At 47.5% G+C, this 26,516-nt stretch overlaps 50 non-coding genes across 50 annotated transcripts; all 50 read left to right on the top strand.

The window, feature by feature from the left end:
- Window positions 1-54: 54 nt before the first annotated feature.
- Window positions 55-126, top strand: Trnat-agu (transfer RNA threonine (anticodon AGU)). The gene has a single exon. It is a non-coding gene; the product is annotated as a tRNA-Thr (tRNA).
- Window positions 127-670: 544 nt separating this feature from the next.
- Trnar-ucg (transfer RNA arginine (anticodon UCG)) lies at window positions 671-743 on the top strand. Its single transcript has one exon. It is a non-coding gene; the product is annotated as a tRNA-Arg (tRNA).
- A 439-nt stretch (window positions 744-1,182) lies between these two features.
- Trnak-cuu (transfer RNA lysine (anticodon CUU)) lies at window positions 1,183-1,255 on the top strand. Its single transcript has one exon. It is a non-coding gene; the product is annotated as a tRNA-Lys (tRNA).
- A 321-nt stretch (window positions 1,256-1,576) lies between these two features.
- On the top strand, window positions 1,577-1,648 carry Trnat-agu (transfer RNA threonine (anticodon AGU)). Its single transcript has one exon. It is a non-coding gene; the product is annotated as a tRNA-Thr (tRNA).
- A 544-nt stretch (window positions 1,649-2,192) lies between these two features.
- On the top strand, window positions 2,193-2,265 carry Trnar-ucg (transfer RNA arginine (anticodon UCG)). The gene has a single exon. It is a non-coding gene; the product is annotated as a tRNA-Arg (tRNA).
- Window positions 2,266-2,704: 439 nt separating this feature from the next.
- Window positions 2,705-2,777, top strand: Trnak-cuu (transfer RNA lysine (anticodon CUU)). Its single transcript has one exon. It is a non-coding gene; the product is annotated as a tRNA-Lys (tRNA).
- Window positions 2,778-3,098: 321 nt separating this feature from the next.
- Trnat-agu (transfer RNA threonine (anticodon AGU)) lies at window positions 3,099-3,170 on the top strand. The gene has a single exon. It is a non-coding gene; the product is annotated as a tRNA-Thr (tRNA).
- A 544-nt stretch (window positions 3,171-3,714) lies between these two features.
- Window positions 3,715-3,787, top strand: Trnar-ucg (transfer RNA arginine (anticodon UCG)). The gene has a single exon. It is a non-coding gene; the product is annotated as a tRNA-Arg (tRNA).
- A 439-nt stretch (window positions 3,788-4,226) lies between these two features.
- On the top strand, window positions 4,227-4,299 carry Trnak-cuu (transfer RNA lysine (anticodon CUU)). Its single transcript has one exon. It is a non-coding gene; the product is annotated as a tRNA-Lys (tRNA).
- Window positions 4,300-4,620: 321 nt separating this feature from the next.
- On the top strand, window positions 4,621-4,692 carry Trnat-agu (transfer RNA threonine (anticodon AGU)). Its single transcript has one exon. It is a non-coding gene; the product is annotated as a tRNA-Thr (tRNA).
- A 553-nt stretch (window positions 4,693-5,245) lies between these two features.
- Trnar-ucg (transfer RNA arginine (anticodon UCG)) lies at window positions 5,246-5,318 on the top strand. The gene has a single exon. It is a non-coding gene; the product is annotated as a tRNA-Arg (tRNA).
- A 439-nt stretch (window positions 5,319-5,757) lies between these two features.
- On the top strand, window positions 5,758-5,830 carry Trnak-cuu (transfer RNA lysine (anticodon CUU)). Its single transcript has one exon. It is a non-coding gene; the product is annotated as a tRNA-Lys (tRNA).
- Window positions 5,831-6,151: 321 nt separating this feature from the next.
- Window positions 6,152-6,223, top strand: Trnat-agu (transfer RNA threonine (anticodon AGU)). Its single transcript has one exon. It is a non-coding gene; the product is annotated as a tRNA-Thr (tRNA).
- Window positions 6,224-6,782: 559 nt separating this feature from the next.
- Trnar-ucg (transfer RNA arginine (anticodon UCG)) lies at window positions 6,783-6,855 on the top strand. Its single transcript has one exon. It is a non-coding gene; the product is annotated as a tRNA-Arg (tRNA).
- A 439-nt stretch (window positions 6,856-7,294) lies between these two features.
- Trnak-cuu (transfer RNA lysine (anticodon CUU)) lies at window positions 7,295-7,367 on the top strand. The gene has a single exon. It is a non-coding gene; the product is annotated as a tRNA-Lys (tRNA).
- A 321-nt stretch (window positions 7,368-7,688) lies between these two features.
- On the top strand, window positions 7,689-7,760 carry Trnat-agu (transfer RNA threonine (anticodon AGU)). Its single transcript has one exon. It is a non-coding gene; the product is annotated as a tRNA-Thr (tRNA).
- A 544-nt stretch (window positions 7,761-8,304) lies between these two features.
- On the top strand, window positions 8,305-8,377 carry Trnar-ucg (transfer RNA arginine (anticodon UCG)). Its single transcript has one exon. It is a non-coding gene; the product is annotated as a tRNA-Arg (tRNA).
- A 439-nt stretch (window positions 8,378-8,816) lies between these two features.
- On the top strand, window positions 8,817-8,889 carry Trnak-cuu (transfer RNA lysine (anticodon CUU)). Its single transcript has one exon. It is a non-coding gene; the product is annotated as a tRNA-Lys (tRNA).
- Window positions 8,890-9,210: 321 nt separating this feature from the next.
- Window positions 9,211-9,282, top strand: Trnat-agu (transfer RNA threonine (anticodon AGU)). Its single transcript has one exon. It is a non-coding gene; the product is annotated as a tRNA-Thr (tRNA).
- A 556-nt stretch (window positions 9,283-9,838) lies between these two features.
- Trnar-ucg (transfer RNA arginine (anticodon UCG)) lies at window positions 9,839-9,911 on the top strand. The gene has a single exon. It is a non-coding gene; the product is annotated as a tRNA-Arg (tRNA).
- A 439-nt stretch (window positions 9,912-10,350) lies between these two features.
- On the top strand, window positions 10,351-10,423 carry Trnak-cuu (transfer RNA lysine (anticodon CUU)). The gene has a single exon. It is a non-coding gene; the product is annotated as a tRNA-Lys (tRNA).
- A 321-nt stretch (window positions 10,424-10,744) lies between these two features.
- Window positions 10,745-10,816, top strand: Trnat-agu (transfer RNA threonine (anticodon AGU)). Its single transcript has one exon. It is a non-coding gene; the product is annotated as a tRNA-Thr (tRNA).
- Window positions 10,817-11,375: 559 nt separating this feature from the next.
- Trnar-ucg (transfer RNA arginine (anticodon UCG)) lies at window positions 11,376-11,448 on the top strand. The gene has a single exon. It is a non-coding gene; the product is annotated as a tRNA-Arg (tRNA).
- Window positions 11,449-11,887: 439 nt separating this feature from the next.
- Window positions 11,888-11,960, top strand: Trnak-cuu (transfer RNA lysine (anticodon CUU)). The gene has a single exon. It is a non-coding gene; the product is annotated as a tRNA-Lys (tRNA).
- A 321-nt stretch (window positions 11,961-12,281) lies between these two features.
- Window positions 12,282-12,353, top strand: Trnat-agu (transfer RNA threonine (anticodon AGU)). The gene has a single exon. It is a non-coding gene; the product is annotated as a tRNA-Thr (tRNA).
- A 544-nt stretch (window positions 12,354-12,897) lies between these two features.
- Trnar-ucg (transfer RNA arginine (anticodon UCG)) lies at window positions 12,898-12,970 on the top strand. Its single transcript has one exon. It is a non-coding gene; the product is annotated as a tRNA-Arg (tRNA).
- Window positions 12,971-13,409: 439 nt separating this feature from the next.
- Window positions 13,410-13,482, top strand: Trnak-cuu (transfer RNA lysine (anticodon CUU)). The gene has a single exon. It is a non-coding gene; the product is annotated as a tRNA-Lys (tRNA).
- A 321-nt stretch (window positions 13,483-13,803) lies between these two features.
- Window positions 13,804-13,875, top strand: Trnat-agu (transfer RNA threonine (anticodon AGU)). Its single transcript has one exon. It is a non-coding gene; the product is annotated as a tRNA-Thr (tRNA).
- Window positions 13,876-14,944: 1,069 nt separating this feature from the next.
- Trnak-cuu (transfer RNA lysine (anticodon CUU)) lies at window positions 14,945-15,017 on the top strand. Its single transcript has one exon. It is a non-coding gene; the product is annotated as a tRNA-Lys (tRNA).
- Window positions 15,018-15,338: 321 nt separating this feature from the next.
- Trnat-agu (transfer RNA threonine (anticodon AGU)) lies at window positions 15,339-15,410 on the top strand. Its single transcript has one exon. It is a non-coding gene; the product is annotated as a tRNA-Thr (tRNA).
- Window positions 15,411-15,960: 550 nt separating this feature from the next.
- Trnar-ucg (transfer RNA arginine (anticodon UCG)) lies at window positions 15,961-16,033 on the top strand. The gene has a single exon. It is a non-coding gene; the product is annotated as a tRNA-Arg (tRNA).
- Window positions 16,034-16,473: 440 nt separating this feature from the next.
- Trnak-cuu (transfer RNA lysine (anticodon CUU)) lies at window positions 16,474-16,546 on the top strand. Its single transcript has one exon. It is a non-coding gene; the product is annotated as a tRNA-Lys (tRNA).
- Window positions 16,547-16,867: 321 nt separating this feature from the next.
- Trnat-agu (transfer RNA threonine (anticodon AGU)) lies at window positions 16,868-16,939 on the top strand. Its single transcript has one exon. It is a non-coding gene; the product is annotated as a tRNA-Thr (tRNA).
- Window positions 16,940-18,002: 1,063 nt separating this feature from the next.
- On the top strand, window positions 18,003-18,075 carry Trnak-cuu (transfer RNA lysine (anticodon CUU)). The gene has a single exon. It is a non-coding gene; the product is annotated as a tRNA-Lys (tRNA).
- Window positions 18,076-18,396: 321 nt separating this feature from the next.
- On the top strand, window positions 18,397-18,468 carry Trnat-agu (transfer RNA threonine (anticodon AGU)). The gene has a single exon. It is a non-coding gene; the product is annotated as a tRNA-Thr (tRNA).
- A 553-nt stretch (window positions 18,469-19,021) lies between these two features.
- Window positions 19,022-19,094, top strand: Trnar-ucg (transfer RNA arginine (anticodon UCG)). The gene has a single exon. It is a non-coding gene; the product is annotated as a tRNA-Arg (tRNA).
- A 440-nt stretch (window positions 19,095-19,534) lies between these two features.
- Window positions 19,535-19,607, top strand: Trnak-cuu (transfer RNA lysine (anticodon CUU)). The gene has a single exon. It is a non-coding gene; the product is annotated as a tRNA-Lys (tRNA).
- Window positions 19,608-19,928: 321 nt separating this feature from the next.
- Window positions 19,929-20,000, top strand: Trnat-agu (transfer RNA threonine (anticodon AGU)). The gene has a single exon. It is a non-coding gene; the product is annotated as a tRNA-Thr (tRNA).
- A 550-nt stretch (window positions 20,001-20,550) lies between these two features.
- Window positions 20,551-20,623, top strand: Trnar-ucg (transfer RNA arginine (anticodon UCG)). Its single transcript has one exon. It is a non-coding gene; the product is annotated as a tRNA-Arg (tRNA).
- A 440-nt stretch (window positions 20,624-21,063) lies between these two features.
- Trnak-cuu (transfer RNA lysine (anticodon CUU)) lies at window positions 21,064-21,136 on the top strand. Its single transcript has one exon. It is a non-coding gene; the product is annotated as a tRNA-Lys (tRNA).
- Window positions 21,137-21,457: 321 nt separating this feature from the next.
- Window positions 21,458-21,529, top strand: Trnat-agu (transfer RNA threonine (anticodon AGU)). The gene has a single exon. It is a non-coding gene; the product is annotated as a tRNA-Thr (tRNA).
- A 546-nt stretch (window positions 21,530-22,075) lies between these two features.
- Window positions 22,076-22,155, top strand: Trnar-ucg (transfer RNA arginine (anticodon UCG)). Its single transcript has one exon. It is a non-coding gene; the product is annotated as a tRNA-Arg (tRNA).
- Window positions 22,156-22,595: 440 nt separating this feature from the next.
- Trnak-cuu (transfer RNA lysine (anticodon CUU)) lies at window positions 22,596-22,668 on the top strand. The gene has a single exon. It is a non-coding gene; the product is annotated as a tRNA-Lys (tRNA).
- Window positions 22,669-22,989: 321 nt separating this feature from the next.
- On the top strand, window positions 22,990-23,061 carry Trnat-agu (transfer RNA threonine (anticodon AGU)). The gene has a single exon. It is a non-coding gene; the product is annotated as a tRNA-Thr (tRNA).
- A 544-nt stretch (window positions 23,062-23,605) lies between these two features.
- On the top strand, window positions 23,606-23,678 carry Trnar-ucg (transfer RNA arginine (anticodon UCG)). Its single transcript has one exon. It is a non-coding gene; the product is annotated as a tRNA-Arg (tRNA).
- Window positions 23,679-24,118: 440 nt separating this feature from the next.
- On the top strand, window positions 24,119-24,191 carry Trnak-cuu (transfer RNA lysine (anticodon CUU)). The gene has a single exon. It is a non-coding gene; the product is annotated as a tRNA-Lys (tRNA).
- Window positions 24,192-24,512: 321 nt separating this feature from the next.
- Trnat-agu (transfer RNA threonine (anticodon AGU)) lies at window positions 24,513-24,584 on the top strand. Its single transcript has one exon. It is a non-coding gene; the product is annotated as a tRNA-Thr (tRNA).
- Window positions 24,585-25,134: 550 nt separating this feature from the next.
- Window positions 25,135-25,207, top strand: Trnar-ucg (transfer RNA arginine (anticodon UCG)). The gene has a single exon. It is a non-coding gene; the product is annotated as a tRNA-Arg (tRNA).
- Window positions 25,208-25,647: 440 nt separating this feature from the next.
- Trnak-cuu (transfer RNA lysine (anticodon CUU)) lies at window positions 25,648-25,720 on the top strand. The gene has a single exon. It is a non-coding gene; the product is annotated as a tRNA-Lys (tRNA).
- A 321-nt stretch (window positions 25,721-26,041) lies between these two features.
- Trnat-agu (transfer RNA threonine (anticodon AGU)) lies at window positions 26,042-26,113 on the top strand. Its single transcript has one exon. It is a non-coding gene; the product is annotated as a tRNA-Thr (tRNA).
- The last annotated feature ends 403 nt before the right edge of the window (window positions 26,114-26,516 follow it).

Below are 26,516 nucleotides of genomic sequence, written 5' to 3'. Positions count from 1 at the left end.
GCTCCGATTCACTAGTCTGTAAGAACAAAGTACCCGAAAAGTGCGCTAGGAGGCGCCTCCTTAGCTCAGAGGCAGAGCGCTGGTCTAGTAAACCAAAGGTCGTCAGTTCGATCCTCACAGGAGGCAAATGAATTTTGTAACAGCCCCTCCCACCGTGGCCCTTTCGAAAAAAGCGGTCAAGGATAAAAAAATTATGAATGGGTGCGGTATTTAAGAAATGCTCTCGCAAATGAATAGTGTGAATGGTGCTATTAAAGTGGGCACCAGAAACTGCTGCTTTTGGCAGTCTCCGGAGAATGCCGACGTGAAATACTTAGTTCTTGTGATGTATTTTCTACCCCTGATAAAGACCCTCGCGATTGTCGTCGTCGTCGTCGGCGCCGCCGCCGCTTTGGTAATAGCGACAACTCGCCATTGTATCACATAGGGTGAGGTACCTTCTGCAGGCGACTGAGATGGCACTAAGCGATTGAAGCTGATTTGCCTTCTCTTGTTTGATCAGCGTCATAAGGGCTTGAATGTAACTTGCGATGGGACACAGCAAGAAGTAGCGTCGTACTTTTAGTACTGAAATTTGAGATGGAGAACTGCGTCAAAGATGGGAAATTCATTCTGCCAAGTGTACAAATGGCGAAAATGAGGTGTGTGTGGAGAAGTATATTGCGCCAGTGACCGTGTGGCCTAATGGATAAGGCGTCGGACTTCGGATCCGAAGATTGCAGGTTCGAATCCTGTGACGGTCGAGTTTTTCCTGTTCTGCAAAAGATGCATGCTGTTTTACTGTGTTGTTTGAGTACTCTAAAACTAGTTGGAAGTTGCTGCTGTCCGCTTCCTGGCTGCAAAACCGGCGTCTACCAGAAGCACAAGCAAGACAAGGGTGATCTGTAGCGAAGTTTTCGGCACAGTGCCGTTCAGGAGAGTTTTTGTTGGAACTACTGCATCTGATTCAGGAGCCAAGGGCTACGCCACAGGCGTCTGCGCACTGTCGAGCATGTGTGTTGAATAATGGTGCTGATAGCCACGTATCATTTCAAGCAGATTTGATGCCTTTCGGAGACAATTTTTCATTGAATAGGATTGTAGCTGATTTGTGGCAGCAGGAAATAAGCTGTAGTCAAAAGAATCTTCAATAGATGGTCGCAGGTCAATCAGTATTGTATGGCTCGTAACGCGTTGCGTGCAGCCCGGCTAGCTCAGTCGGTAGAGCATGAGACTCTTAATCTCAGGGTCGTGGGTTCGAGCCCCACGCTGGGCGGCGCAAAATTTTGTGTCTACGCGGATCCAACATGCGCCCATCTCGTGAGCCTTGCGTAATGAACGTAACGGGTTACGACGATGCCTAGCTTCATATGAATATCAGAGGAACGGTATTTGAAGCTGAAAGTGACTCTGAAATGAAATAAATGTGTTGTTTTGGAATTTTAGTTGTACATCGATATAGTGTGAGATGTGTAGGAAAGCAGCAGCTGTGCTAACTAAATGCAAATAATGGTCGCTCATGCGGTGCGTTTCGAGCTGAAGGGCTCCGATTCACTAGTCTGTAAGAACAAAGTACCCGAAAAGTGCGCTAGGAGGCGCCTCCTTAGCTCAGAGGCAGAGCGCTGGTCTAGTAAACCAAAGGTCGTCAGTTCGATCCTCACAGGAGGCAAATGAATTTTGTAACAGCCCCTCCCACCGTGGCCCTTTCGAAAAAAGCGGTCAAGGATAAAAAAATTATGAATGGGTGCGGTATTTAAGAAATGCTCTCGCAAATGAATAGTGTGAATGGTGCTATTAAAGTGGGCACCAGAAACTGCTGCTTTTGGCAGTCTCCGGAGAATGCCGACGTGAAATACTTAGTTCTTGTGATGTATTTTCTACCCCTGATAAAGACCCTCGCGATTGTCGTCGTCGTCGTCGGCGCCGCCGCCGCTTTGGTAATAGCGACAACTCGCCATTGTATCACATAGGGTGAGGTACCTTCTGCAGGCGACTGAGATGGCACTAAGCGATTGAAGCTGATTTGCCTTCTCTTGTTTGATCAGCGTCATAAGGGCTTGAATGTAACTTGCGATGGGACACAGCAAGAAGTAGCGTCGTACTTTTAGTACTGAAATTTGAGATGGAGAACTGCGTCAAAGATGGGAAATTCATTCTGCCAAGTGTACAAATGGCGAAAATGAGGTGTGTGTGGAGAAGTATATTGCGCCAGTGACCGTGTGGCCTAATGGATAAGGCGTCGGACTTCGGATCCGAAGATTGCAGGTTCGAATCCTGTCACGGTCGAGTTTTTCCTGTTCTGCAAAAGATGCATGCTGTTTTACTGTGTTGTTTGAGTACTCTAAAACTAGTTGGAAGTTGCTGCTGTCCGCTTCCTGGCTGCAAAACCGGCGTCTACCAGAAGCACAAGCAAGACAAGGGTGATCTGTAGCGAAGTTTTCGGCACAGTGCCGTTCAGGAGAGTTTTTGTTGGAACTACTGCATCTGATTCAGGAGCCAAGGGCTACGCCACAGGCGTCTGCGCACTGTCGAGCATGTGTGTTGAATAATGGTGCTGATAGCCACGTATCATTTCAAGCAGATTTGATGCCTTTCGGAGACAATTTTTCATTGAATAGGATTGTAGCTGATTTGTGGCAGCAGGAAGTAAGCTGTAGTCAAAAGAATCTTCAATAGATGGTCGCAGGTCAATCAGTATTGTATGGCTCGTAACGCGTTGCGTGCAGCCCGGCTAGCTCAGTCGGTAGAGCATGAGACTCTTAATCTCAGGGTCGTGGGTTCGAGCCCCACGCTGGGCGGCGCAAAATTTTGTGTCTACGCGGATCCAACATGCGCCCATCTCGTGAGCCTTGCGTAATGAACGTAACGGGTTACGACGATGCCTAGCTTCATATGAATATCAGAGGAACGGTATTTGAAGCTGAAAGTGACTCTGAAATGAAATAAATGTGTTGTTTTGGAATTTTAGTTGTACATCGATATAGTGTGAGATGTGTAGGAAAGCAGCAGCTGTGCTAACTAAATGCAAATAATGGTCGCTCATGCGGTGCGTTTCGAGCTGAAGGGCTCCGATTCACTAGTCTGTAAGAACAAAGTACCCGAAAAGTGCGCTAGGAGGCGCCTCCTTAGCTCAGTGGCAGAGCGCTGGTCTAGTAAACCAAAGGTCGTCAGTTCGATCCTCACAGGAGGCAAATGAATTTTGTAACAGCCCCTCCCACCGTGGCCCTTTCGAAAAAAGCGGTCAAGGATAAAAAAGTTATGAATGGGTGCGGTATTTAAGAAATGCTCTCGCAAATGAATAGTGTGAATGGTGCTATTAAAGTGGGCACCAGAAACTGCTGCTTTTGGCAGTCTCCGGAGAATGCCGACGTGAAATACTTAGTTCTTGTGATGTATTTTCTACCCCTGATAAAGACCCTCGCGATTGTCGTCGTCGTCGTCGGCGCCGCCGCCGCTTTGGTAATAGCGACAACTCGCCATTGTATCACATAGGGTGAGGTACCTTCTGCAGGCGACTGAGATGGCACTAAGCGATTGAAGCTGATTTGCCTTCTCTTGTTTGATCAGCGTCATAAGGGCTTGAATGTAACTTGCGATGGGACACAGCAAGAAGTAGCGTCGTACTTTTAGTACTGAAATTTGAGATGGAGAACTGCGTCAAAGATGGGAAATTCATATTGCCAAGTGTACAAATGGCGAAAATGAGGTGTGTGTGGAGAAGTATATTGCGCCAGTGACCGTGTGGCCTAATGGATAAGGCGTCGGACTTCGGATCCGAAGATTGCAGGTTCGAATCCTGTCACGGTCGAGTTTTTCCTGTTCTGCAAAAGATGCATGCTGTTTTACTGTGTTGTTTGAGTACTCTAAAACTAGTTGGAAGTTGCTGCTGTCCGCTTCCTGGCTGCAAAACCGGCGTCTACCAGAAGCACAAGCAAGACAAGGGTGATCTGTAGCGAAGTTTTCGGCACAGTGCCGTTCAGGAGAGTTTTTGTTGGAACTACTGCATCTGATTCAGGAGCCAAGGGCTACGCCACAGGCGTCTGCGCACTGTCGAGCATGTGTGTTGAATAATGGTGCTGATAGCCACGTATCATTTCAAGCAGATTTGATGCCTTTCGGAGACAATTTTTCATTGAATAGGATTGTAGCTGATTTGTGGCAGCAGGAAATAAGCTGTAGTCAAAAGAATCTTCAATAGATGGTCGCAGGTCAATCAGTATTGTATGGCTCGTAACGCGTTGCGTGCAGCCCGGCTAGCTCAGTCGGTAGAGCATGAGACTCTTAATCTCAGGGTCGTGGGTTCGAGCCCCACGCTGGGCGGCGCAAAATTTTGTGTCTACGCGGATCCAACATGCGCCCATCTCGTGAGCCTTGCGTAATGAACGTAACGGGTTACGACGATGCCTAGCTTCATATGAATATCAGAGGAACGGTATTTGAAGCTGAAAGTGACTCTGAAATGAAATAAATGTGTTGTTTTGGAATTTTAGTTGTACATCGATATAGTGTGAGATGTGTAGGAAAGCAGCAGCTGTGCTAACTAAATGCAAATAATGGTCGCTCATGCGGTGCGTTTCGAGCTGAAGGGCTCCGATTCACTAGTCTGTAAGAACAAAGTACCCGAAAAGTGCGCTAGGAGGCGCCTCCTTAGCTCAGTGGCAGAGCGCTGGTCTAGTAAACCAAAGGTCGTCAGTTCGATCCTCACAGGAGGCAAATGAATTTTGTAACAGCCCCTCCCACCGTGGCCCTTTCGAAAAAAGCGGTCAAGGATAAAAAAGTTATGAATGGGTGCGGTATTTAAGAAATGCTCTCGCAAATGAATAGTGTGAATGGTGCTATTAAAGTGGGCACCAGAAACTGCTGCTTTTGGCAGTCTCCGGAGAATGCCGACGTGAAATACTTAGTTCTTGTGATGTATTTTCTACCCCTGATAAAGACCCTCGCGATTGTCGTCGTCGTCGTCGTCGTCGTCGGCGCCGCCGCCGCTTTGGTAATAGCGACAACTCGCTATTGTATCACATAGGGTGAGGTACCTTCTGCAGGCGACTGAGATGGCACTAAGCGATTGAAGCTGATTTGCCTTCTCTTGTTTGATCAGCGTCATAAGGGCTTGAATGTAACTTGCGATGGGACACAGCAAGAAGTAGCGTCGTACTTTTAGTACTGAAATTTGAGATGGAGAACTGCGTCAAAGATGGGAAATTCATTCTGCCAAGTGTACAAATGGCGAAAATGAGGTGTGTGTGGAGAAGTATATTGCGCCAGTGACCGTGTGGCCTAATGGATAAGGCGTCGGACTTCGGATCCGAAGATTGCAGGTTCGAATCCTGTCACGGTCGAGTTTTTCCTGTTCTGCAAAAGATGCATGCTGTTTTACTGTGTTGTTTGAGTACTCTAAAACTAGTTGGAAGTTGCTGCTGTCCGCTTCCTGGCTGCAAAACCGGCGTCTACCAGAAGCACAAGCAAGACAAGGGTGATCTGTAGCGAAGTTTTCGGCACAGTGCCGTTCAGGAGAGTTTTTGTTGGAACTACTGCATCTGATTCAGGAGCCAAGGGCTACGCCACAGGCGTCTGCGCACTGTCGAGGATGTGTGTTGAATAATGGTGCTGATAGCCACGTATCATTTCAAGCAGATTTGATGCCTTTCGGAGACAATTTTTCATTGAATAGGATTGTAGCTGATTTGTGGCAGCAGGAAATAAGCTGTAGTCAAAAGAATCTTCAATAGATGGTCGCAGGTCAATCAGTATTGTATGGCTCGTAACGCGTTGCGTGCAGCCCGGCTAGCTCAGTCGGTAGAGCATGAGACTCTTAATCTCAGGGTCGTGGGTTCGAGCCCCACGCTGGGCGGCGCAAAATTTTGTGTCTACGCGGATCCAACATGCGCCCATCTCGTGAGCCTTGCGTAATGAACGTAACGGGTTACGACGATGCCTAGCTTCATATGAATATCAGAGGAACGGTATTTGAAGCTGAAAGTGACTCTGAAATGAAATAAATGTGTTGTTTTGGAATTTTAGTTGTACATCGATATAGTGTGAGATGTGTAGGAAAGCAGCAGCTGTGCTAACTAAATGCAAATAATGGTCGCTCATGCGGTGCGTTTCGAGCTGAAGGGCTCCGATTCACTAGTCTGTAAGAACAAAGTACCCGAAAAGTGCGCTAGGAGGCGCCTCCTTAGCTCAGTGGCAGAGCGCTGGTCTAGTAAACCAGAGGTCGTCAGTTCGATCCTCACAGGAGGCAAATGAATTTTGTAACAGCCCCTCCCACCGTGGCCCTTTCGAAAAAAGCGGTCAAGGATAAAAAAATTATGAATGGGTGCGGTATTTAAGAAATGCTCTCGCAAATGAATAGTGTGAATGGTGCTATTAAATTGGGCACCAGAAACTGCTGCTTTTGGCAGTCTCCGGAGAATGCCGACGTGAAATACTTCGTTCTTGTGATGTATTTTCTACCCCTGATAAAGACCCTCGCGATTGTCGTCGTCGTCGTCGTCGTCGTAGTCGTCGGCGCCGCCGCCGCTTTGGTAATAGCGACAACTCGCCATTGTATCACATAGGGTGAGGTACCTTCTGCAAGCGACTGAGATGGCACTAAGCGATTGAAGCCGATTTGCCACCTCTTGTTTGATCAGCGTCATAAGGGCTTGAATGTAACTTGCGATGGGACACAGCAAGAAGTAGCGTCGTACTTTTAGTACTGAAATTTGAGATGGAGAACTGCGTCAAAGATGGGAAATTCATTCTGCCAAGTGTACAAATGGCGAAAATGAGGTGTGTGTGGAGAAGTATATTGCGCCAGTGACCGTGTGGCCTAATGGATAAGGCGTCGGACTTCGGATCCGAAGATTGCAGGTTCGAATCCTGTCACGGTCGAGTTTTTCCTGTTCTGCAAAAGATGCATGCTGTTTTACTGTGTTGTTTGAGTACTCTAAAACTAGTTGGAAGTTGCTGCTGTCCGCTTCCTGGCTGCAAAACCGGCGTCTACCAGAAGCACAAGCAAGACAAGGGTGATCTGTAGCGAAGTTTTCGGCACAGTGCCGTTCAGGAGAGTTTTTGTTGGAACTACTGCATCTGATTCAGGAGCCAAGGGCTACGCCACAGGCGTCTGCGCACTGTCGAGCATGTGTGTTGAATAATGGTGCTGATAGCCACGTATCATTTCAAGCAGATTTGATGCCTTTCGGAGACAATTTTTCATTGAATAGGATTGTAGCTGATTTGTGGCAGCAGGAAATAAGCTGTAGTCAAAAGAATCTTCAATAGATGGTCGCAGGTCAATCAGTATTGTATGGCTCGTAACGCGTTGCGTGCAGCCCGGCTAGCTCAGTCGGTAGAGCATGAGACTCTTAATCTCAGGGTCGTGGGTTCGAGCCCCACGCTGGGCGGCGCAAAATTTTGTGTCTACGCGGATCCAACATGCGCCCATCTCGTGAGCCTTGCGTAATGAACGTAACGGGTTACGACGATGCCTAGCTTCATATGAATATCAGAGGAACGGTGTTTGAAGCTGAAAGTGACTCTGAAATGAAATAAATGTGTTGTTTTGGAATTTTAGTTGTACATCGATATAGTGTGAGATGTGTAGGAAAGCAGCAGCTGTGCTAACTAAATGCAAATAATGGTCGCTCATGCGGTGCGTTTCGAGCTGAAGGGCTCCGATTCACTAGTCTGTAAGAACAAAGTACCCGAAAAGTGCGCTAGGAGGCGCCTCCTTAGCTCAGTGGCAGAGCGCTGGTCTAGTAAACCAAAGGTCGTCAGTTCGATCCTCACAGGAGGCAAATGAATTTTGTAACAGCCCCTCCCACCGTGGCCCTTTCGAAAAAAGCGGTCAAGGATAAAAAAGTTATGAATGGGTGCGGTATTTAAGAAATGCTCTCGCAAATGAATAGTGTGAATGGTGCTATTAAAGTGGGCACCAGAAACTGCTGCTTTTGGCAGTCTCCGGAGAATGCCGACGTGAAATACTTAGTTCTTGTGATGTATTTTCTACCCCTGATAAAGACCCTCGCGATAGTCGTCGTCGTCGTCGGCGCCGCCGCCGCTTTGGTAATAGCGACAACTCGCCATTGTATCACATAGGGTGAGGTACCTTCTGTAGGCGACTGAGATGGCACTAAGCGATTGAAGCTGATTTGCCTTCTCTTGTTTGATCAGCGTCATAAGGGCTTGAATGTAACTTGCGATGGGACACAGCAAGAAGTAGCGTCGTACTTTTAGTACTGAAATTTGAGATGGAGAACTGCGTCAAAGATGGGAAATTCATATTGCCAAGTGTACAAATGGCGAAAATGAGGTGTGTGTGGAGAAGTATATTGCGCCAGTGACCGTGTGGCCTAATGGATAAGGCGTCGGACTTCGGATCCGAAGATTGCAGGTTCGAATCCTGTCACGGTCGAGTTTTTCCTGTTCTGCAAAAGATGCATGCTGTTTTACTGTGTTGTTTGAGTACTCTAAAACTAGTTGGAAGTTGCTGCTGTCCGCTTCCTGGCTGCAAAACCGGCGTCTACCAGAAGCACAAGCAAGACAAGGGTGATCTGTAGCGAAGTTTTCGGCACAGTGCCGTTCAGGAGAGTTTTTGTTGGAACTACTGCATCTGATTCAGGAGCCAAGGGCTACGCCACAGGCGTCTGCGCACTGTCGAGCATGTGTGTTGAATAATGGTGCTGATAGCCACGTATCATTTCAAGCAGATTTGATGCCTTTCGGAGACAATTTTTCATTGAATAGGATTGTAGCTGATTTGTGGCAGCAGGAAATAAGCTGTAGTCAAAAGAATCTTCAATAGATGGTCGCAGGTCAATCAGTATTGTATGGCTCGTAACGCGTTGCGTGCAGCCCGGCTAGCTCAGTCGGTAGAGCATGAGACTCTTAATCTCAGGGTCGTGGGTTCGAGCCCCACGCTGGGCGGCGCAAAATTTTGTGTCTACGCGGATCCAACATGCGCCCATCTCGTGAGCCTTGCGTAATGAACGTAACGGGTTACGACGATGCCTAGCTTCGTATGAATATCAGAGGAACGGTATTTGAAGCTGAAAGTGACTCTGAAATGAAATAAATGTGTTGTTTTCGAATTTTAGTTGTACATCGATATAGTGTGAGATGTGTAGGAAAGCAGCAGCTGTGCTAACTAAATGCAAATAATGGTCGCTCATGCGGTGCGTTTCGAGCTGAAGGGCTCCGATTCACTAGTCTGTAAGAACAAAGTACCCGAAAAGTGCGCTAGGAGGCGCCTCCTTAGCTCAGTGGCAGAGCGCTGGTCTAGTAAACCAGAGGTCGTCAGTTCGATCCTCACAGGAGGCAAATGAATTTTGTAACAGCCCCTCCCACCGTGGCCCTTTCGAAAAAAGCGGTCAAGGATAAAAAAATTATGAATGGGTGCGGTATTTAAGAAATGCTCTCGCAAATGAATAGTGTGAATGGTGCTATTAAAGTGGGCACCAGAAACTGCTGCTTTTGGCAGTCTCCGGAGAATGCCGACGTGAAATACTTAGTTCTTGTGATGTATTTTCTACCCCTGATAAAGACCCTCGCGATTGTCGTCGTCGTCGTCGTCGTCGTCGTCGGCGCCGCCGCCGCTTTGGTAATAGCGACAACTCGCCATTGTATCACATAGGGTGAGGTACCTTCTGCAAGCGACTGAGATGGCACTAAGCGATTGAAGCTGATTTTCCTTCTCTTGTTTGATGAGCGTCATAAGGGCTTGAATGTAACTTGCGATGGGACACAGCAAGAAGTAGCGTCGTACTTTTAGTACTGAAATTTGAGATGGAGAACTGCGTCAAAGATGGGAAATTCATTCTGCCAAGTGTACAAATGGCGAAAATGAGGTGTGTGTGGAGAAGTATATTGCGCCAGTGACCGTGTGGCCTAATGGATAAGGCGTCGGACTTCGGATCCGAAGATTGCAGGTTCGAATCCTGTCACGGTCGAGTTTTTCCTGTTCTGCAAAAGATGCATGCTGTTTTACTGTGTTGTTTGAGTACTCTAAAACTAGTTGGAAGTTGCTGCTGTCCGCTTCCTGGCTGCAAAACCGGCGTCTACCAGAAGCACAAGCAAGACAAGGGTGATCTGTAGCGAAGTTTTCGGCACAGTGCCGTTCAGGAGAGTTTTTGTTGGAACTACTGCATCTGATTCAGGAGCCAAGGGCTACGCCACAGGCGTCTGCGCACTGTCGAGGATGTGTGTTGAATAATGGTGCTGATAGCCACGTATCATTTCAAGCAGATTTGATGCCTTTCGGAGACAATTTTTCATTGAATAGGATTGTAGCTGATTTGTGGCAGCAGGAAATAAGCTGTAGTCAAAAGAATCTTCAATAGATGGTCGCAGGTCAATCAGTATTGTATGGCTCGTAACGCGTTGCGTGCAGCCCGGCTAGCTCAGTCGGTAGAGCATGAGACTCTTAATCTCAGGGTCGTGGGTTCGAGCCCCACGCTGGGCGGCGCAAAATTTTGTGTCTACGCGGATCCAACATGCGCCCATCTCGTGAGCCTTGCGTAATGAACGTAACGGGTTACGACGATGCCTAGCTTCATATGAATATCAGAGGAACGGTATTTGAAGCTGAAAGTGACTCTGAAATGAAATAAATGTGTTGTTTTGGAATTTTAGTTGTACATCGATATAGTGTGAGATGTGTAGGAAAGCAGCAGCTGTGCTAACTAAATGCAAATAATGGTCGCTCATGCGGTGCGTTTCGAGCTGAAGGGCTCCGATTCACTAGTCTGTAAGAACAAAGTACCCGAAAAGTGCGCTAGGAGGCGCCTCCTTAGCTCAGTGGCAGAGCGCTGGTCTAGTAAACCAGAGGTCGTCAGTTCGATCCTCACAGGAGGCAAATGAATTTTGTAACAGCCCCTCCCACCGTGGCCCTTTCGAAAAAAGCGGTCAAGGATAAAAAAATTATGAATGGGTGCGGTATTTAAGAAATGCTCTCGCAAATGAATAGTGTGAATGGTGCTATTAAATTGGGCACCAGAAACTGCTGCTTTTGGCAGTCTCCGGAGAATGCCGACGTGAAATACTTCGTTCTTGTGATGTATTTTCTACCCCTGATAAAGACCCTCGCGATTGTCGTCGTCGTCGTCGTCGTCGTAGTCGTCGGCGCCGCCGCCGCTTTGGTAATAGCGACAACTCGCCATTGTATCACATAGGGTGAGGTACCTTCTGCAAGCGACTGAGATGGCACTAAGCGATTGAAGCCGATTTGCCACCTCTTGTTTGATCAGCGTCATAAGGGCTTGAATGTAACTTGCGATGGGACACAGCAAGAAGTAGCGTCGTACTTTTAGTACTGAAATTTGAGATGGAGAACTGCGTCAAAGATGGGAAATTCATTCTGCCAAGTGTACAAATGGCGAAAATGAGGTGTGTGTGGAGAAGTATATTGCGCCAGTGACCGTGTGGCCTAATGGATAAGGCGTCGGACTTCGGATCCGAAGATTGCAGGTTCGAATCCTGTCACGGTCGAGTTTTTCCTGTTCTGCAAAAGATGCATGCTGTTTTACTGTGTTGTTTGAGTACTCTAAAACTAGTTGGAAGTTGCTGCTGTCCGCTTCCTGGCTGCAAAACCGGCGTCTACCAGAAGCACAAGCAAGACAAGGGTGATCTGTAGCGAAGTTTTCGGCACAGTGCCGTTCAGGAGAGTTTTTGTTGGAACTACTGCATCTGATTCAGGAGCCAAGGGCTACGCCACAGGCGTCTGCGCACTGTCGAGCATGTGTGTTGAATAATGGTGCTGATAGCCACGTATCATTTCAAGCAGATTTGATGCCTTTCGGAGACAATTTTTCATTGAATAGGATTGTAGCTGATTTGTGGCAGCAGGAAATAAGCTGTAGTCAAAAGAATCTTCAATAGATGGTCGCAGGTCAATCAGTATTGTATGGCTCGTAACGCGTTGCGTGCAGCCCGGCTAGCTCAGTCGGTAGAGCATGAGACTCTTAATCTCAGGGTCGTGGGTTCGAGCCCCACGCTGGGCGGCGCAAAATTTTGTGTCTACGCGGATCCAACATGCGCCCATCTCGTGAGCCTTGCGTAATGAACGTAACGGGTTACGACGATGCCTAGCTTCATATGAATATCAGAGGAACGGTGTTTGAAGCTGAAAGTGACTCTGAAATGAAATAAATGTGTTGTTTTGGAATTTTAGTTGTACATCGATATAGTGTGAGATGTGTAGGAAAGCAGCAGCTGTGCTAACTAAATGCAAATAATGGTCGCTCATGCGGTGCGTTTCGAGCTGAAGGGCTCCGATTCACTAGTCTGTAAGAACAAAGTACCCGAAAAGTGCGCTAGGAGGCGCCTCCTTAGCTCAGTGGCAGAGCGCTGGTCTAGTAAACCAAAGGTCGTCAGTTCGATCCTCACAGGAGGCAAATGAATTTTGTAACAGCCCCTCCCACCGTGGCCCTTTCGAAAAAAGCGGTCAAGGATAAAAAAGTTATGAATGGGTGCGGTATTTAAGAAATGCTCTCGCAAATGAATAGTGTGAATGGTGCTATTAAAGTGGGCACCAGAAACTGCTGCTTTTGGCAGTCTCCGGAGAATGCCGACGTGAAATACTTAGTTCTTGTGATGTATTTTCTACCCCTGATAAAGACCCTCGCGATAGTCGTCGTCGTCGTCGGCGCCGCCGCCGCTTTGGTAATAGCGACAACTCGCCATTGTATCACATAGGGTGAGGTACCTTCTGTAGGCGACTGAGATGGCACTAAGCGATTGAAGCTGATTTGCCTTCTCTTGTTTGATCAGCGTCATAAGGGCTTGAATGTAACTTGCGATGGGACACAGCAAGAAGTAGCGTCGTACTTTTAGTACTGAAATTTGAGATGGAGAACTGCGTCAAAGATGGGAAATTCATATTGCCAAGTGTACAAATGGCGAAAATGAGGTGTGTGTGGAGAAGTATATTGCGCCAGTGACCGTGTGGCCTAATGGATAAGGCGTCGGACTTCGGATCCGAAGATTGCAGGTTCGAATCCTGTCACGGTCGAGTTTTTCCTGTTCTGCAAAAGATGCATGCTGTTTTACTGTGTTGTTTGAGTACTCTAAAACTAGTTGGAAGTTGCTGCTGTCCGCTTCCTGGCTGCAAAACCGGCGTCTACCAGAAGCACAAGCAAGACAAGGGTGATCTGTAGCGAAGTTTTCGGCACAGTGCCGTTCAGGAGAGTTTTTGTTGGAACTACTGCATCTGATTCAGGAGCCAAGGGCTACGCCACAGGCGTCTGCGCACTGTCGAGCATGTGTGTTGAATAATGGTGCTGATAGCCACGTATCATTTCAAGCAGATTTGATGCCTTTCGGAGACAATTTTTCATTGAATAGGATTGTAGCTGATTTGTGGCAGCAGGAAATAAGCTGTAGTCAAAAGAATCTTCAATAGATGGTCGCAGGTCAATCAGTATTGTATGGCTCGTAACGCGTTGCGTGCAGCCCGGCTAGCTCAGTCGGTAGAGCATGAGACTCTTAATCTCAGGGTCGTGGGTTCGAGCCCCACGCTGGGCGGCGCAAAATTTTGTGTCTACGCGGATCCAACATGCGCCCATCTCGTGAGCCTTGCGTAATGAACGTAACGGGTTACGACGATGCCTAGCTTCGTATGAATATCAGAGGAACGGTATTTGAAGCTGAAAGTGACTCTGAAATGAAATAAATGTGTTGTTTTCGAATTTTAGTTGTACATCGATATAGTGTGAGATGTGTAGGAAAGCAGCAGCTGTGCTAACTAAATGCAAATAATGGTCGCTCATGCGGTGCGTTTCGAGCTGAAGGGCTCCGATTCACTAGTCTGTAAGAACAAAGTACCCGAAAAGTGCGCTAGGAGGCGCCTCCTTAGCTCAGTGGCAGAGCGCTGGTCTAGTAAACCAGAGGTCGTCAGTTCGATCCTCACAGGAGGCAAATGAATTTTGTAACAGCCCCTCCCACCGTGGCCCTTTCGAAAAAAGCGGTCAAGGATAAAAAAATTATGAATGGGTGCGGTATTTAAGAAATGCTCTCGCAAATGAATAGTGTGAATGGTGCTATTAAAGTGGGCACCAGAAACTGCTGCTTTTGGCAGTCTCCGGAGAATGCCGACGTGAAATACTTAGTTCTTGTGATGTATTTTCTACCCCTGATAAAGACCCTCGCGATTGTCGTCGTCGTCGTCGTCGTCGTCGTCGGCGCCGCCGCCGCTTTGGTAATAGCGACAACTCGCCATTGTATCACATAGGGTGAGGTACCTTCTGCAAGCGACTGAGATGGCACTAAGCGATTGAAGCTGATTTTCCTTCTCTTGTTTGATGAGCGTCATAAGGGCTTGAATGTAACTTGCGATGGGACACAGCAAGAAGTAGCGTCGTACTTTTAGTACTGAAATTTGAGATGGAGAACTGCGTCAAAGATGGGAAATTCATTCTGCCAAGTGTACAAATGGCGAAAATGAGGTGTGTGTGGAGAAGTATATTGCGCCAGTGAAGGTGTGGCCTAATGGATAAGGCGTCGGACTTCGGATCCGAAGATTGCAGGTTCGAATCCTGTGACGGTCGAGTTTTTCCTGTTCTGCAAAAGATGCATGCTGTTTTACTGTGTTGTTTGAGTACTCTAAAACTAGTTGGAAGTTGCTGCTGTCCGCTTCCTGGCTGCAAAACCGGCGTCTACCAGAAGCACAAGCAAGACAAGGGTGATCTGTAGCGAAGTTTTCGGCACAGTGCCGTTCAGGAGAGTTTTTGTTGGAACTACTGCATCTGATTCAGGAGCCAAGGGCTACGCCACAGGCGTCTGCGCACTGTCGAGCATGTGTGTTGAATAATGGTGCTGATAGCCACGTATCATTTCAAGCAGATTTGATGCCTTTCGGAGACAATTTTTCATTGAATAGGATTGTAGCTGATTTGTGGCAGCAGGAAATAAGCTGTAGTCAAAAGAATCTTCAATAGATGGTCGCAGGTCAAATCAGTATTGTATGGCTCGTAACGCGTTGCGTGCAGCCCGGCTAGCTCAGTCGGTAGAGCATGAGACTCTTAATCTCAGGGTCGTGGGTTCGAGCCCCACGCTGGGCGGCGCAAAATTTTGTGTCTACGCGGATCCAACATGCGCCCATCTCGTGAGCCTTGCGTAATGAACGTAACGGGTTACGACGATGCCTAGCTTCGTATGAATATCAGAGGAACGGTATTTGAAGCTGAAAGTGACTCTGAAATGAAATAAATGTGTTGTTTTGGAATTTTAGTTGTACATCGATATAGTGTGAGATGTGTAGGAAAGCAGCAGCTGTGCTAACTAAATGCAAATAATGGTCGCTCATGCGGTGCGTTTCGAGCTGAAGGGCTCCGATTCACTAGTCTGTAAGAACAAAGTACCCGAAAAGTGCGCTAGGAGGCGCCTCCTTAGCTCAGTGGCAGAGCGCTGGTCTAGTAAACCAGAGGTCGTCACTTCGATCCTCACAGGAGGCAAATGAATTTTGTAACAGCCCCTCCCACCGTGGCCCTTTCGAAAAAAGCGGTCAAGGATAAAAAAATTATGAATGGGTGCGGTATTTAAGAAATGCTCTCGCAAATGAATAGTGTGAATGGTGCTATTTAAGTGGGCACCAGAAACTGCTGCTTTTGGCAGTCTCCGGAGAATGCCGACGTGAAATACTTAGTTCTTGTGATGTATTTTCTATCCCTGATAAAGACCCTCGCGATTGTCGTCGTCGTCGTCGTCGTCGGCGCCGCCGCCGCTTTGGTAATAGCGACAACTCGCCATTGTATCACATAGGGTGAGGCACCTTCTGCAAGCGACTGAGATGGCACTAAGCGATTGAAGCTGATTTTCCTTCTCTTGTTTGATCAGCGTCATAAGGGCTTGAATGTAACTTGCGATGGGACACAGCAAGAAGTAGCGTCGTACTTTTAGTACTGAAATTTGAGATGGAGAACTGCGTCAAAGATGGGAAATTCATTCTGCCAAGTGTACAAATGGCGAAAATGAGGTGTGTGTGGAGAAGTATATTGCGCAAGTGAAGGTGTGGCCTAATGGATAAGGCGTCGGACTTCGGATCCGAAGATTGCAGGTTCGAATCCTGTCACGGTCGAGTTTTTCCTGTTCTGCAAAAGATGCATGCTGTTTTACTGTGTTGTTTGAGTACTCTAAAACTAGTTGGAAGTTGCTGCTGTCCGCTTCCTGGCTGCAAAACCGGCGTCTACCAGAAGCACAAGCAAGACAAGGGTGATCTGTAGCGAAGTTTTCGGCACAGTGCCGTTCAGGAGAGTTTTTGTTGGAACTACTGCATCTGATTCAGGAGCCAAGGGCTACGCCACAGGCGTCTGCGCACTGTCGAGCATGTGTGTTGAATAATGGTGCTGATAGCCACGTATCATTTCAAGCAGATTTGATGCCTTTCGGAGACAATTTTTCATTGAATAGGATTGTAGCTGATTTGTGGCAGCAGGAAATAAGCTGTAGTCAAAAGAATCTTCAATAGATGGTCGCAGGTCAAATCAGTATTGTATGGCTCGTAACGCGTTGCGTGCAGCCCGGCTAGCTCAGTCGGTAGAGCATGAGACTCTTAATCTCAGGGTCGTGGGTTCGAGCCCCACGCTGGGCGGCGCAAAATTTTGTGTCTACGCGGATCCAACATGCGCCCCTCTCGTGAGCCTTGCGTAATGAACGTAACGGGTTACGACGATGCCTAGCTTCGTATGAATATCAGAGGAACGGTATTTGAAGCTGAAAGTGACTCTGAAATGAAATAAATGTGTTGTTTTGGAATTTTAGTTGTACATCGATATAGTGTGAGATGTGTAGGAAAGCAGCAGCTGTGCTAACTAAATGCAAATAATGGTCGCTCATGCGGTGCGTTTCGAGCTGAAGGGCTCCGATTCACTAGTCTGTAAGAACAAAGTACCCGAAAAGTGCGCTAGGAGGCGCCTCCTTAGCTCAGTGGCAGAGCGCTGGTCTAGTAAACCAGAGGTCGTCACTTCGATCCTCACAGGAGGCAAATGAATTTTGTAACAGCCCCTCCCACCGTGGCCCTTTCGAAAAAAGCGGTCAAGGATAAAAAAATTATGAATGGGTGCGGTATTTAAGAAATGCTCTCGCAAATGAATAGTGTGAATGGTGCTATTTAAGTGGGCACCAGAAACTGCTGCTTTTGGCAGTCTCCGGAGAATGCCGACGTGAAATACTTAGTTCTTGTGATGTATTTTCTATCCCTGATAAAGACCCTCGCGATTGTCGTCGTCGTCGTCGTCGTCGGCGCCGCCGCCGCTTTGGTAATAGCGACAACTCGCCATTGTATCACATAGGGTGAGGCACCTTCTGCAAGCGACTGAGATGGCACTAAGCGATTGAAGCTGATTTTCCTTCTCTTGTTTGATCAGCGTCATAAGGGCTTGAATGTAACTTGCGATGGGACACAGCAAGAAGTAGCGTCGTACTTTTAGTACTGAAATTTGAGATGGAGAACTGCGTCAAAGATGGGAAATTCATTCTGCCAAGTGTACAAATGGCGAAAATGAGGTGTGTGTGGAGAAGTATATTGCGCCAGTGAAGGTGTGGCCTAATGGACAAGGCGTCGGACTTCGGATGCGAAGATTGCAGCTTCGAATCCTGTCACGGTCGAGTTTTTCCTGTTCTGCAAAAGATGCATGCTGTTTTACTGTGTTGTTTGAGTACTCTAAAACTAGTTGGAAGTTGCTGCTGTCCGCTTCCTGGCTGCAAAACCGGCGTCTACCAGAAGCACAAGCAAGACAAGGGTGATCTGTAGCGAAGTTTTCGGCACAGTGCCGTTCAGGAGAGTTTTTGTTGGAACTACTGCATCTGATTCAGGAGCCAAGGGCTACGCCACAGGCGTCTGCGCACTGTCGAGCATGTGTGTTGAATAATGGTGCTGATAGCCACGTATCATTTCAAGCAGATTTGATGCCTTTCGGAGACAATTTTTCATTGAATAGGATTGTAGCTGATTTGTGGCAGCAGGAAATAAGCTGTAGTCAAAAGAATCTTCAATAGATGGTCGCAGGTCAAATCAGTATTGTATGGCTCGTAACGCGTTGCGTGCAGCCTGGCTAGCTCAGTCGGTAGAGCATGAGACTCTTAATCTCAGGGTCGTGGGTTCGAGCCCCACGCTGGGCGGCGCAAAATTTTGTGTCTACGCGGATCCAACATGCGCCCCTCTCGTGAGCCTTGCATAATGAACGTTACGGGTTACGACGATGCCTAGCTTCATATGAATATCAGAGGAACGGTATTTGAAGCTGAAAGTGACTCTGAAATGAAATAAATGTGTTGTTTTGGAATTTTAGTTGTACATCGATATAGTGTGAGATGTGTAGGAAAGCAGCAGCTGTGCTAACTAAATGCAAATAATGGTCGCTCATGCGGTGCGTTTCGAGCTGAAGGGCTCCGATTCACTAGTCTGTAAGAACAAAGTACCCGAAAAGTGCGCTAGGAGGCGCCTCCTTAGCTCAGTGGCAGAGCGCTGGTCTAGTAAACCAGAGGTCGTCAGTTCGATCCTCACAGGAGGCAAATGAATTTTGTAACAGCCCCTCCCACCGTGGCCCTTTCGAAAAAAGCGGTCAAGGATAAAAAAATTATGAATGGGTGCGGTATTTAAGAAATGCTCTCGCAAATGAATAGTGTGAATGGTGCTATTAAAGTGGGCACCAGAAACTGCTGCTTTTGGCAGTCTCCGGAGAATGCCGACGTGAAATACTTAGTTCTTGTGATGTATTTTCTACCCCTGATAAAGACCCTCGCGATTGTCGTCGTCGTCGTCGTCGTCGTCGGCGCCGCCGCCGCTTTGGTAATAGCGACAACTCGCCATTGTATCACATAGGGTGAGGTACCTTCTGCAAGCGACTGAGATGGCACTAAGCGATTGAAGCTGATTTGCCTTCTCTTGTTTGATCAGCGTCATAAGGGCTTGAATGTAACTTGCGATGGGACACAGCAAGAAGTAGCGTCGTACTTTTAGTACTGAAATTTGAGATGGAGAACTGCGTCAAAGATGGGAAATTCATTCTGCCAAGTGTACAAATGGCGAAAATGAGGTGTGTGTGGAGAAGTATATTGCGCCAGTGAAGGTGTGGCCTAATGGATAAGGCGTCGGACTTCGGATCCGAAGATTGCAGGTTCGAATCCTGTCACGGTCGAGTTTTTCCTGTTCTGCAAAAGATGCATGCTGTTTTACTGTGTTGTTTGAGTACTCTAAAACTAGTTGGAAGTTGCTGCTGTCCGCTTCCTGGCTGCAAAACCGGCGTCTACCAGAAGCACAAGCAAGACAAGGGTGATCTGTAGCGAAGTTTTCGGCACAGTGCCGTTCAGGAGAGTTTTTGTAGGAACTACTGCATCTGATTCAGGAGCCAAGGGCTACGCCACAGGCGTCTGCGCACTGTCGAGCAGTTGTGTTGAATAATGGTGCTGATAGCCACGTATCATTTCAAGCAGATTTGATGCTTTTCGGAGACAATTTTTCATTGAATAGGATTGTAGCTGATTTGTGGCAGCAGGAAATAAGCTGTAGTCAAAAGAATCTTCAATAGATGGTCGCAGGTCAAATCAGTATTGTATGGCTCGTAACGCGTTGCGTGCAGCCCGGCTAGCTCAGTCGGTAGAGCATCAGACTCTTAATCTCAGGGTCGTGGGTTCGAGCCCCACGCTGGGCGGCGCAAAATTTTGTGTCTACGCGGATCCAACATGCGCCCATCTCGTGAGCCTTACGTAATGAACGTAACGGGTTACGACGATGCCTAGCTTCATATGAATATCAGAGGAACGGTATTTGAAGCTGAAAGTGACTCTGAAATGAAATAAATGTGTTGTTTTGGAATTTTAGTTGTACATCGATATAGTGTGAGATGTGTAGGAAAGCAGCAGCTGTGCTAACTAAATGCAAATAATGGTCGCTCATGCGGTGCGTTTCGAGCTGAAGGGCTCCGATTCACTAGTCTGTAAGAACAAAGTACCCGAAAAGTGCGCTAGGAGGCGCCTCCTTAGCTCAGTGGCAGAGCGCTGGTCTAGTAAACCAAAGGTCGTCAGTTCGATCCTCACAGGAGGCAAATGAATTTTGTAACAGCCCCTCCCACCGTGGCCCTTTCGAAAAAAGCGGTCAAGGATAAAAAAATTATGAATGGGTGCGGTATTTAAGAAATGCTCTCGCAAATGAATAGTGTGAATGGTGCTATTAAAGTGGGCACCAGAAACTGCTGCTTTTGGCAGTCTCCGGAGAATGCCGACGTGAAATACTTAGTTCTTGTGATGTATTTTCTACCCCTGATAAAGACCCTCGCGATTGTCGTCGTCGTCGTCGTCGTCGGCACCGCCGCCGCTTTGGTAATAGCGACAACTCGCCATTGTATCACATAGGGTGAGGTACCTTCTGCAAGCGACTGAGATGGCACTAAGCGATTGAAGCTGATTTGCCTTCTCTTGTTTGATCAGCGTCATAAGGGCTTGAATGTAACTTGCGATGGGACACAGCAAGAAGTAGCGTCGTACTTTTAGTACTGAAATTTGAGATGGAGAACTGCGTCAAAGATGGGAAATTCATTCTGCCAAGTGTACAAATGTCGAAAATGAGGTGTGTGTGGAGAAGTATATTGCGCCAGTGACCGTGTGGCCTAATGGATAAGGCGTCGGACTTCGGATCCGAAGATTGCAGGTTCGAATCCTGTCACGGTCGAGTTTTTCCTGTTCTGCAAAAGATGCATGCTGTTTTACTGTGTTGTTTGAGTACTCTAAAACTAGTTGGAAGTTGCTGCTGTCCGCTTCCTGGCTGCAAAACCGGCGTCTACCAGAAGCACAAGCAAGACAAGGGTGATCTGTAGCGAAGTTTTCGGCACAGTGCCGTTCAGGAGAGTTTTTGTTGGAACTACTGCATCTGATTCAGGAGCCAAGGGCTACGCCACAGGCGTCTGCGCACTGTCGAGCATGTGTGTTGAATAATGGTGCTGATAGCCACGTATCATTTCAAGCAGATTTGATGCCTTTCGGAGACAATTTTTCATTGAATAGGATTGTAGCTGATTTGTGGCAGCAGGAAATAAGCTGTAGTCAAAAGAATCTTCAATAGATGGTCGCAGGTCAAATCAGTATTGTATGGCTCGTAACGCGTTGCGTGCAGCCCGGCTAGCTCAGTCGGTAGAGCATGAGACTCTTAATCTCAGGGTCGTGGGTTCGAGCCCCACGCTGGGCGGCGCAAAACTTGGTGTCTACGCGGATCCAACATGCGCCCCTCTCGTGAGCCTTGCGTAATGAACGTAACGGGTTACGACGATGCCTAGCTTCGTATGAATATCAGAGGAACGGTATTTGAAGCTGAAAGTGACTCTGAAATGAAATAAATGTGTTGTTTTGGAATTTTAGTTGTACATCGATATAGTGTGAGATGTGTAGGAAAGCAGCAGCTGTGCTAACTAAATGCAAATAATGGTCGCTCATGCGGTGCGTTTCGAGCTGAAGGGCTCCGATTCACTAGTCTGTAAGAACAAAGTACCCGAAAAGCGCGCTAGGTGGCGCCTCCTTAGCTCAGTGGCAGAGCGCTGGTCTAGTAAACCAGAGGTCGTCAGTTCGATCCTCACAGGAGGCAAATGAATTTTGTAACAGCCCCTCCCACCGTGGCCCTTTCGAAAAAAGCGGTCAAGGATAAAAAAATTATGAATGGGTGCGGTATTTAAGAAATGCTCTCGCAAATGAATAGTGTGAATGGTGCTATTAAAGTGGGCACCAGAAACTGCTGCTTTTGGCAGTCTCCGGAGAATGCCGACGTGAAATACTTAGTTCTTGTGATGTATTTTCTACCCCTGATAAAAACCCTCGCGATTGTCGTCGTCGTCGTCGTCGTCGTCGGCGCCGCCGCCGCTTTGGTAATAGCGACAACTCGCCATTGTATCACATAGGGTGAGGTACCTTCTGCAAGCGACTGAGATGGCACTAAGCGATTGAAGCTGATTTGCCTTCTCTTGTTTGATCAGCGTCATAAGGGCTTGAATGTAACTTGCGATGGGACACAGCAAGAAGTAGCGTCGTACTTTTAGTACTGAAATTTTAGATGGAGAACTGCGTCAAAGATAGGAAATTCATTCTGCCAAGTGTACAAATGGCGAAAGTGAGGTGTGTGTGGAGAAGTATATTGGGCCAGTGAAGGTGTGGCCTAATGGATAAGGCGTCGGACTTCGGATCCGAAGATTGCAGGTTCGAATCCTGTGACGGTCGAGTTTTTCCTGTTCTGCAAAAGATGCATGCTGTTTTACTGTGTTGTTTGAGTACTCTAAAACTAGTTGGAAGTTGCTGCTGTCCGCTTCCTGGCTGCAAAACCGGCGTCTACCAGAAGCACAAGCAAGACAAGGGTGATCTGTAGCGAAGTTTTCGGCACAGTGCCGTTCAGGAGAGTTTTTGTTGGAACTACTGCATCTGATTCAGGAGCCAAGGGCTACGCCACAGGCGTCTGCGCACTGTCGAGCATGTGTGTTGAATAATGGTGCTGATAGCCACGTATCATTTCAAGCAGATTTGATGCCTTTCGGAGACAATTTTTCATTGAATAGGATTGTAGCTGATTTGTGGCAGCAGGAAATAAGCTGTAGTCAAAAGAATCTTCAATAGATGGTCGCAGGTCAAATCAGTATTGTATGGCTCGTAACGCGTTGCGTGCAGCCCGGCTAGCTCAGTCGGTAGAGCATGAGACTCTTAATCTCAGGGTCGTGGGTTCGAGCCCCACGCTGGGCGGCGCAAAATTTTGTGTCTACGCGGATCCAACATGCGCCCCTCTCGTGAGCCTTGCATAATGAACGTTACGGGTTACGACGATGCCTAGCTTCATATGAATATCAGAGGAACGGTATTTGAAGCTGAAAGTGACTCTGAAATGAAATAAATGTGTTGTTTTGGAATTTTAGTTGTACATCGATATAGTGTGAGATGTGTAGGAAAGCAGCAGCTGTGCTAACTAAATGCAAATAATGGTCGCTCATGCGGTGCGTTTCGAGCTGAAGGGCTCCGATTCACTAGTCTGTAAGAACAAAGTACCCGAAAAGTGCGCTAGGAGGCGCCTCCTTAGCTCAGTGGCAGAGCGCTGGTCTAGTAAACCAGAGGTCGTCAGTTCGATCCTCACAGGAGGCAAATGAATTTTGTAACAGCCCCTCCCACCGTGGCCCTTTCGAAAAAAGCGGTCAAGGATAAAAAAATTATGAATGGGTGCGGTATTTAAGAAATGCTCTCGCAAATGAATAGTGTGAATGGTGCTATTAAAGTGGGCACCAGAAACTGCTGCTTTTGGCAGTCTCCGGAGAATGCCGACGTGAAATACTTAGTTCTTGTGATGTATTTTCTACCCCTGATAAAGACCCTCGCGATTGTCGTCGTCGTCGTCGGCGCCGCCGCCGCTTTGGTAATAGCGACAACTCGCCATTGTATCACATAGGGTGAGGTACCTTCTGCAAGCGACTGAGATGGCACTAAGCGATTGAAGCTGATTTGCCTTCTCTTGTTTGATCAGCGTCATAAGGGCTTGAATGTAACTTGCGATGGGACACAGCAAGAAGTAGCGTCGTACTTTTAGTACTGAAATTTGAGATGGAGAACTGCGTCAAAGATGGGAAATTCATTCTGCCAAGTGTACAAATGGCGAAAATGAGGTGTGTGTGGAGAAGCATATTGCGCCAGTGAAGGTGTGGCCTAATGGATAAGGCGTCGGACTTCGGATCCGAAGATTGCAGGTTCGAATCCTGTCACGGTCGAGTTTTTCCTGTTCTGCAAAAGATGCATGCTGTTTTACTGTGTTGTTTGAGTACTCTAAAACTAGTTGGAAGTTGCTGCTGTCCGCTTCCTGGCTGCAAAACCGGCGTCTACCAGAAGCACAAGCAAGACAAGGGTGATCTGTAGCGAAGTTTTCGGCACAGTGCCGTTCAGGAGAGTTTTTGTTGGAACTACTGCATCTGATTCAGGAGCCAAGGGCTACGCCACAGGCGTCTGCGCACTGTCGAGCATGTGTGTTGAATAATGGTGCTGATAGCCACGTATCATTTCAAGCAGATTTGATGCTTTTCGGAGACAATTTTTCATTGAATAGGATTGTAGCTGATTTGTGGCAGCAGGAAATAAGCTGTAGTCAAAAGAATCTTCAATAGATGGTCGCAGGTCAAATCAGTATTGTATGGCTCGTAACGCGTTGCGTGCAGCCCGGCTAGCTCAGTCGGTAGAGCATGAGACTCTTAATCTCAGGGTCGTGGGTTCGAGCCCCACGCTGGGCGGCGCAAAATTTTGTGTCTACGCGGATCCAACATGCGCCCATCTCGTGAGCCTTACGTAATGAACGTAACGGGTTACGACGATGCCTAGCTTCGGTTGAATATCAGAGGAACGGTATTTGAAGCTGAAAGTGACTCTGAAATGAAATAAATGTGTTGTTTTGGAATTTTAGTTGTACATCGATATAGTGTGAGATGTGTAGGAAAGCAGCAGCTGTGCTAACTAAATGCAAATAATGGTCGCTCATGCGGTGCGTTTCGAGCTGAAGGGCTCCGATTCACTAGTCTGTAAGAACAAAGTACCCGAAAAGCGCGCTAAGAGGCGCCTCCTTAGCTCAGTGGCAGAGCGCTGGTCTAGTAAACCAAAGGTCGTCAGTTCGATCCTCACAGGAGGCAAATGAATTTTGTAACAGCCCCTCCCACCGTGGCCCTTTCGAAAAAAGCGGTCAAGGATAAAAAAATTATGAATGGGTGCGGTATTTAAGAAATGCTCTCGCAAATGAATAGTGTGAATGGTGCTATTAAAGTGGGCACCAGAAACTGCTGCTTTTGGCAGTCTCCGGAGAATGCCGACGTGAAATACTTAGTTCTTGTGATGTATTTTCTACCCCTGATAAAGACCCTCGCGATTGTCGTCGTCGTCGTCGTCGTCGGCACCGCCGCCGCTTTGGTAATAGCGACAACTCGCCATTGTATCACATAGGGTGAGGTACCTTCTGCAAGCGACTGAGATGGCACTAAGCGATTGAAGCTGATTTGCCTTCTCTTGTTTGATCAGCGTCATAAGGGCTTGAATGTAACTTGCGATGGGACACAGCAAGAAGTAGCGTCGTACTTTTAGTACTGAAATTTGAGATGGAGAACTGCGTCAAAGATGGGAAATTCATTCTGCCAAGTGTACAAATGTCGAAAATGAGGTGTGTGTGGAGAAGTATATTGCGCCAGTGACCGTGTGGCCTAATGGATAAGGCGTCGGACTTCGGATCCGAAGATTGCAGGTTCGAATCCTGTCACGGTCGAGTTTTTCCTGTTCTGCAAAAGATGCATGCTGTTTTACTGTGTTGTTTGAGTACTCTAAAACTAGTTGGAAGTTGCTGCTGTCCGCTTCCTGGCTGCAAAACCGGCGTCTACCAGAAGCACAAGCAAGACAAGGGTGATCTGTAGCGAAGTTTTCGGCACAGTGCCGTTCAGGAGAGTTTTTGTTGGAACTACTGCATCTGATTCAGGAGCCAAGGGCTACGCCACAGGCGTCTGCGCACTGTCGAGCATGTGTGTTGAATAATGGTGCTGATAGCCACGTATCATTTCAAGCAGATTTGATGCCTTTCGGAGACAATTTTTCATTGAATAGGATTGTAGCTGATTTGTGGCAGCAGGAAATAAGCTGTAGTCAAAAGAATCTTCAATAGATGGTCGCAGGTCAAATCAGTATTGTATGGCTCGTAACGCGTTGCGTGCAGCCCGGCTAGCTCAGTCGGTAGAGCATGAGACTCTTAATCTCAGGGTCGTGGGTTCGAGCCCCACGCTGGGCGGCGCAAAACTTGGTGTCTACGCGGATCCAACATGCGCCCCTCTCGTGAGCCTTGCGTAATGAACGTAACGGGTTACGACGATGCCTAGCTTCGTATGAATATCAGAGGAACGGTATTTGAAGCTGAAAGTGACTCTGAAATGAAATAAATGTGTTGTTTTGGAATTTTAGTTGTACATCGATATAGTGTGAGATGTGTAGGAAAGCAGCAGCTGTGCTAACTAAATGCAAATAATGGTCGCTCATGCGGTGCGTTTCGAGCTGAAGGGCTCCGATTCACTAGTCTGTAAGAACAAAGTACCCGAAAAGTGCGCTAGGAGGCGCCTCCTTAGCTCAGTGGCAGAGCGCTGGTCTAGTAAACCAGAGGTCGTCAGTTCGATCCTCACAGGAGGCAAATGAATTTTGTAACAGCCCCTCCCACCGTGGCCCTTTCGAAAAAAGCGGTCAAGGATAAAAAAATTATGAATGGGTGCGGTATTTAAGAAATGCTCTCGCAAATGAATAGTGTGAATGGTGCTATTAAAGTGGGCACCAGAAACTGCTGCTTTTGGCAGTCTCCGGAGAATGCCGACGTGAAATACTTAGTTCTTGTGATGTATTTTCTACCCCTGATAAAGACGCTCGCGATTGTCGTCGTCGTCGTCGTCGTCGTCGTCGGCGCCGCCGCCGCTTTGGTAATAGCGACAACTCGCCATTGTATCACATAGGGTGAGGTACCTTCTGCAAGCGACTGAGATGGCACTAAGCGATTGAAGCTGATTTGCCTTCTCTTGTTTGATCAGCGTCATAAGGGCTTG

This window comes from Schistocerca cancellata, unplaced genomic scaffold, assembly GCF_023864275.1.
Source record: "Schistocerca cancellata isolate TAMUIC-IGC-003103 unplaced genomic scaffold, iqSchCanc2.1 HiC_scaffold_1109, whole genome shotgun sequence".
NCBI lineage: Eukaryota > Metazoa > Arthropoda > Insecta > Orthoptera > Acrididae > Schistocerca > Schistocerca cancellata.
This window is presented reverse-complemented; position numbering and strand designations above follow the sequence as displayed.